This window comes from Crocodylus porosus, unplaced genomic scaffold (genome assembly GCF_001723895.1).
Source record: "Crocodylus porosus isolate Cpor-Errol unplaced genomic scaffold, CroPor_comp1, whole genome shotgun sequence".
In the NCBI taxonomy this organism is placed as follows: domain Eukaryota; kingdom Metazoa; phylum Chordata; order Crocodylia; family Crocodylidae; genus Crocodylus; species Crocodylus porosus.
This window is the reverse complement of record NW_017728886.1, coordinates 230,750,470-230,757,214: the sequence shown is the minus strand read 5'-3', so window position 1 is coordinate 230,757,214 and position 6,745 is coordinate 230,750,470.

Genomic DNA, 6,745 nt, shown 5'->3' with positions numbered 1-6,745 from the left:
ACAGCCCAGAACTTCCTGCACAAGGCAGCACTAGCCTCAGAAATCAGGGAACACCAAGCTAAGTACTGGCCCACGTCATGTCCCTCCACCAGCAGAGCCAAGGACCTGAGCTCAAAAACCAACTTGATACTTTCTCTCCCCACAGAACCCTGACTGTCACACAGCCACTGCAGGTCAGATACCTTTAGGGGCCCCATGGGGGTCCATAATACCTGTGGCCACAGGCTACCCAAAGGGCTTGTCTTGAGACAGGCCAGACTGTCCAGATTGATCTCATAACGGAGGACAAACCCTGAAGAGCCCTCCCTGCCTGGAGAAAGGCAGCTGCGTTATACTATTGGGCCAAGGTGAGGCCTGAAACAAACATGGACACTATTATTTAAGTTATATTGATTTATTCATTTTATTAAATGGCCTAAATACCATTGACAACAGACCTTCAACAAGACCCCTGGTCTCAGCTAACTTATGCTGACCCCAGGCCACTTGCTTGTCTTCCTACATAGACCTGTCTACCTAGCACACAAAGCTAGGCACCCAGAAAGACCAGGTGCCTCCTGTGATCACCAACAGAACACCCAAGCAGAAATGGGTGGGGTTTAGGGGAGGTGGAGCCCCACAGAAGACTCTCAGACATTGTGACCCGCACTGGTCTTAACAAACCCTATACAATCAGGTACTACCTCCTGATATCCTTTATAGTTACACCAAGTCATGGCAGGTGAAATACAAATATAAGGGAATAAGACACCTGTTGAGCATGCAGCACCTGGGCCCCACCCTGATGTGGTCACTCAGCCCAATTCCCTCTTCAGCTCCCCTTTCCTTGATTCAGGACTCCTCCATCCTTAGGTCTCAAAGGTATTGGCCTGTGAGTGTTTGAACTGTAGACGGCTTTGGTGGCATTGAAAGAAACATGCAGATTATGGATGTTGGCAAGATGTTGAATCTCCTTCACCTTCTCTTACTACCATCTGTTCTTCATCTTCCTTTGGACCTCTGCCTTGGCTTATTAGAGATTCAGTTTCTTCTCCTTGGAGTTGACGTCATTCCTCTAAGCACAAAAGGCCTTGCAATTGCAGTCAATCAATTATTGGATCACCCAGTAATTCTCATCAAACCAGTCTTGGTGTTTCCTGGTAGAAAATGCAAGTGTCTCTGCTCAGGCACTGATGACAATGGACTTGAAGGCACCCCAAGTGTTACCAACATTCTCCTATTGTTGTTGATTGGAATTCAACAGTTTTTTATTGAGGCACCACTTCAGTTTTTGTCCACCTTAGTAGCCATTGAAGTGCTAACATCTTCTTCCACCTGCTCCACTACTGAGGACTTGTAGACCCATGCCTGGGGCTTGGCAGGCTTATTATAGTGGAGACCTATAATCTTTCTGTGCAAGCCTAGCGAACCAGTGCCTGGTGGCCATGTCACAGCACTGTCAAAGCATTGCTATCTGCTGTCCCCACCACATCCTGGTGGTGCTGCTACTGCTTGGTCCATGACTGCTTATTCATCGAAGTTACCCCCGTGTATTTCACAGCTAACCTTCCCTGAAGGTCATTACACTATCCACCATCTGTGGACATACTAGGTAGCAGCACAGCTCTGCTGTCCGTCCACTTCCCTATCTGTACAATGGGAATAATGTTATTATCCTCCTTTTTATGTTACTTTGTAATATACTGATAAAAAGAGCCAAACAAAATATTATTTTGTTTCTGCTTAGCATTTCTTATGTACTGTATTTTCTTGAATACTACATGCACCTTTGGGGTGTATGTATTAAGCAGGGAAGCTGATTTTCTGACCAGGATAGAAACTCCTTGCTTTGATGCCTTCTTCACAGTACAGCAGCTATTGTAGTATCATTCAGGCAGGTTGACTTAATAGCTCATTGTTCTTCACTCCAGAGGGGTTAACGATCATCTCTCCTTTCTAATAGTCTTAATGTTTCAGTAATCAAGCTAAACTTTCTTGGGGCAAATTTCTGTCTGCTAGCTGCTTCTGGTATCTCTCCTCCTATTTCACACACTTGAAGACTCTTTAGCTCTTTTCAAAATCATCTATGGAATCCAGCTGTTAGCAGCAACTACAGTTTTAGTTTCAATTAAAGAGGAAAGGGAGAATGAATCCACTGAATGTTCAATGGTGTCCCTGATCTATACAACTATAAAGTCTGGAAAAATCTTTTTTTTTCATTCTGCCCTTTAAAAACAAAGTGTTTATTATATTCATCAGTGTGTTTTATCTAAGAAAATATGGTGCTTAATTTAAATCTATCCTGTTATGTTTACATGTTGCTTTTGTGTTGTTACCATTTCCAACAACTAAGTCTCCCAATCTAAGGTACTTATAAAGTTCAAAGTCATTCTTCTGCTTTTTTTTTTGTTGTGAAGAATAAATTAGATACTTAATTACATGATTTCCCTCTCATATTTGCTTCTTTAAAATTACATTTTAATGAGATTTCTGCTTCCACCAAAACTGATAAATACTTTTGCATTTTGTTACTTTTGCATTGTGTTTATTTGTGGTGAATGTAATTTCTAAGCTCCCTCTTCAGAAGGCAATATCCCTCCCTATTTAACTTTTTTAAGGATACAATTAGCTTCAGATAGCTGCTTTATCAGTTCAAACTGCAATATCATTTGAGAACAAGAATGGAAGTTGTGTACCATCTGAGGCATTACAGAACAAACTGTTTCTATTAGTATGATTTTACTAGTCTTTCTTCTACCACAGATGCCTTTATTCCTTGCCCAGCTATTAATATTCCTAACAGAAACTCTTGATTTTAAACTTACAGAAAAAAAATATCTACCATCACAGTGAAGAATACTAAAAAATATATTATGCCTGTGAAATTATTGCTTTGGATACAGTTTATATTCCACTAGTTTTGCCTGTGATATAATAATCTCACCCTGCAGTGCCCCCTGCTGGTAAGAAAGAGCTATTCCTTTTGTTAAAGTGATTTATTTGCTTTTTCTAGCAAGAAACAAACAATTTTTAAATGAGAGAAGACAGATTTTCACTTGTAGTATGAAATTTTGGCCCTACTAAAGTCAATAGGATTTTGGCCATTGACTTCAATGGGATCAAGAGTACATCTTCAATCATTATGTTTTAGTGTGACAGGGCCAGCCCCTTCCCCTTCCACAAGTAAGGCCCAGTTTTTGCTGAGACTCTCACCCACCACAACTTAATGAAAAAAATAATTGGTAGAAATGGCTCTGTGAGAACCCGTACCTTGCCTGGTCTGGGGTTTTCACCCTGTTTGGCTTTTTGCCATCTTCATATGCCAGTTGGTATGACCTTTAGGTGGTTCTGATTGGGAGTTCCTCCACCCCTACACTCCCACCACAGGTTTCCATGTATACTGTCTTCAAAAGATGCCAGCTTCAGCCGTAGCGTCCACCAGGCACTAGTTCGCTAGGCTTGCACAGAAAGATCCTTAACAGTAAATCCCTGACTTTATACCAAGAATCCCTGACAGTCCATTCTCTATGAAAATAAGGAAATGTGGGCACCTGCTCCCAGCACAGGTCCCATCATCTGTCATCTGGGCCTGCCTCCCTTCACTTCCAGCATCCTTTTACCTCCACCCTTTGAGAAATCCAGCTAGTCAGGGAACAGTGTTCTCCACCCAGCTGTCACTCACGGTCCCTGCTGAGGAGCCCACATGGGGTAAGTTGAGGGCGAGCTCCTTGAAGCCTAGAAGGTGGCATTCACCTGGCCCCAGCATCCGGTTGGAGGAACTTCCTTCCCCAGCCAGAGCTTCCTCCATTGGCAGCTGGGTGCCTTCCTGCACTTCTACGTTTCCCAGCACAAACAGCAAGCCCAGCCCTGAGACACTTGGCATTCCAATTGCATCAGCTGTTGCCAGGCAGGAGTTTCGCCACAGTGCAGGTAAGGGAGTGGGTACAAGTGGGGGAATTTATCCTCCTGCCCCCATTTACTCTGTTACACTTGGGAAAATGTGCTGAAAAAATTAGTAGTTGTATTAGTTATTTTAAATGTAAGTGAAAATGCCACTTTTGCTTTCATTTTTAGGAACATTAAATAAACCTTTCTTGTCATATAAATTAATTAGGGGGGAAATATTTAAATAGATGGGTTGGGATTATGCACTTGTACATAAGAGCAAAATAGTTTTAAAAATGGCTAAGTGAATAATATATGGAAGCCTGTGCAAAGTTGCACTCATGAGATAGGCTATGCACGAATGCTACGTGCTGTTCTGCCTTGTAAAATTTACAGTGAACATAGTTCTGATGTTTAAGAAAAAGGATTCAATCTCACACCTTTGCAGGGAGACAAAGAAGGGAATGCATATGCAACCTGATGTTTGAGAGAGCACCTGTGTTGTTCCTACTGTTGCTATTAGCTCTTCTTTCTCTCTCTGATCTGCTTAGTTCTGGGGAAAAGTTATATCTGTCCTGCTAAAAAGTGAAGTACACTAACTAAAATTGTTTGTCCTGGCTAAGAACAGACAGTCAAAGCCCCAAGGCTGAATCAATTCAATCTTTTCAGGTTAATCTAGGCTGTGTAGATTGAACCAAAATAGCAAGTGAAAAGACATTCACTTTTGATTCAGCAAATGCAGCCACATGCCTTCACTGGCCCAGGTCTGAAGCCAGGGGGCACTAGATCACACCTCCCTGCTGGGCTACAGCAGGCAGCCCGCCCACCCTGCAAGGGGGGATTGTGAGGGAAGTGTAAAGTATCCTGGGATTCTGGGGTACTGTGAGTTAACTTGAATCTGGAGGGGATCTGGGACAGAAGTTTAATAAACTGATTTAACCTAAATCAATTAGGTCTGATACTACATCCATCCAGGTTTAACTTAAACTGGTTTTGGCCATTTTGAAAGCAGTTTATGCACACTGAATTTCTGCTGTGTTATAGATTTGAACCCGTTTCTGATCACTTATACCAGTTTATGTGTAATTTCTGTCCCTAGCCCCTGACTGCTAAAGCTATAAAAAAAAGCCATTTCCAGAAAGGAAAGAAAATGTTAAAATATCTCAAAAGTTAAATAAACATATAAGAGATTAAAATGGCATTAAAATATTATTTAGAAGAATCTTTAAAATCATACATTAAAAGAAGGTCCAATAACTGTCACTAATGGTATTTACATTAAATGGAAAATACTTAAAGGAAGGACTTTCTTCTATTATTTACCAGGAGGCAAATCCAGAAACCAGCCTTCAGCCTCAGCAGGTAGCAGGACACTGAGAAAATAGGCAAGATGAGCATCACCTCCTTTTTAGCATAGACCTATGGTGGCTAGGAGGGTGCAGGATCCATGCAGTGTCTTCTTCTGCTGATCTTCCCTCAGTCATCCACATCCTATCCCTTCCTGCCACAATTCTACTGCTTCCAGTGGAACTTCCGGAAGCCAACTGGACCCTGCTCCGCTGCACATGGTGGCACGCTGCCTAAGTCAACTGCTTCAGGCTCAGCCAATCTCCCAGTGACTGGCCATGCATCTTCAGAGCCTGCGCCATGACCCTTTCACCATGAGGCAAGTCCTCAAGTGAGCTTTGGTCTAGCTTGCAAGCACAGGCCATAACAGGGCCCAAGACCAGTGCCCTGTTACAGACTTCAAATAGGGAGATGGACTTCACGGCAGCATTCCCAGGCATAGTATGGAGGCAGTGTAGACATACTCTAATACATTAGTTCTCGACATTTCTAGACTCAAGTCATCCCAATTTTTTTGTTGCAAAGAACTCAGAAAGACCTCAACAGGTCAGAATGTTTTTTAACACTACAAATTCCTATTTGAAATTGCTGGGTTTATCTTTTAAATCATCTTTGCACACTTCACAATGATAACAATGCATGACACCACACAGCACCCTTGAAAGGATCTCAAGGCACATCTAGGTGCCATGTCACCCTAGCTGAGACTCACTTCCCTAAAAGGACAAAATAGGTAGGGCACAATTGTTTAGATTAGGGGTGCTCAACCGCTGGCTCATGGGCCAAATGTGGCCTGCAGAACTGTGGCATTGGGCTCCTTACGGATCACAAAATCTTATAGCCAGTAACCAGCAGAAAGAGCTTTGGCCTGGGGCTCAGGGGACAGGGCTTCTTCTCACAGTTTGGCCATATCTGTGATGTTGATAAATTACTTCCTCCCTTTGGTAGCTTTTCTGGAGGGTGAAAAGTCTAGTCCTATGTAAGTACAGGGCAGAGTACACGGTGCTACAATCTTGGTGAGTCACTGTCCTCTGAATAATAGTAAAAACCAAGGGCACAAAAGGAGATAGGACAGGGAGGGAGTAGAATTTGGAAAAAATCAGAAGTACAGAGAGGGGCAAAATTTGCCTCATAAAAATGTCACTTTGAGTGTAGTATGGCACAGGTACCAACTGGAAGTAAAAATCCATGGTCTTTGTGGCTAACAGGAGCCTCTGCATATTCAGACAAGTGATTACATTTTAGAATTTCTCTCCAGATGCTGAATTTCTGAGCTCTCCTCCCAATATTAGTTTCACCTGCATTTTGCCGGCTTGTTAGATTTGTGTTACTCCTGTGTGTTTCATGATACTGTGTCCAAACATCACAAGTTAAATCAATGTCATGTTGTTATAGGAAAGTAAGGGAATGTAGGATTTATTGAAGCAGGAAAAAGTAGCTTGAAAATTCTTATCAGCTTGTTGCCGGCACAAGGTGCCCGAGGGAGGCAACAATTGGGTTCGTTGCCCGGTGTGCGTCGCGCCAAATAAACACA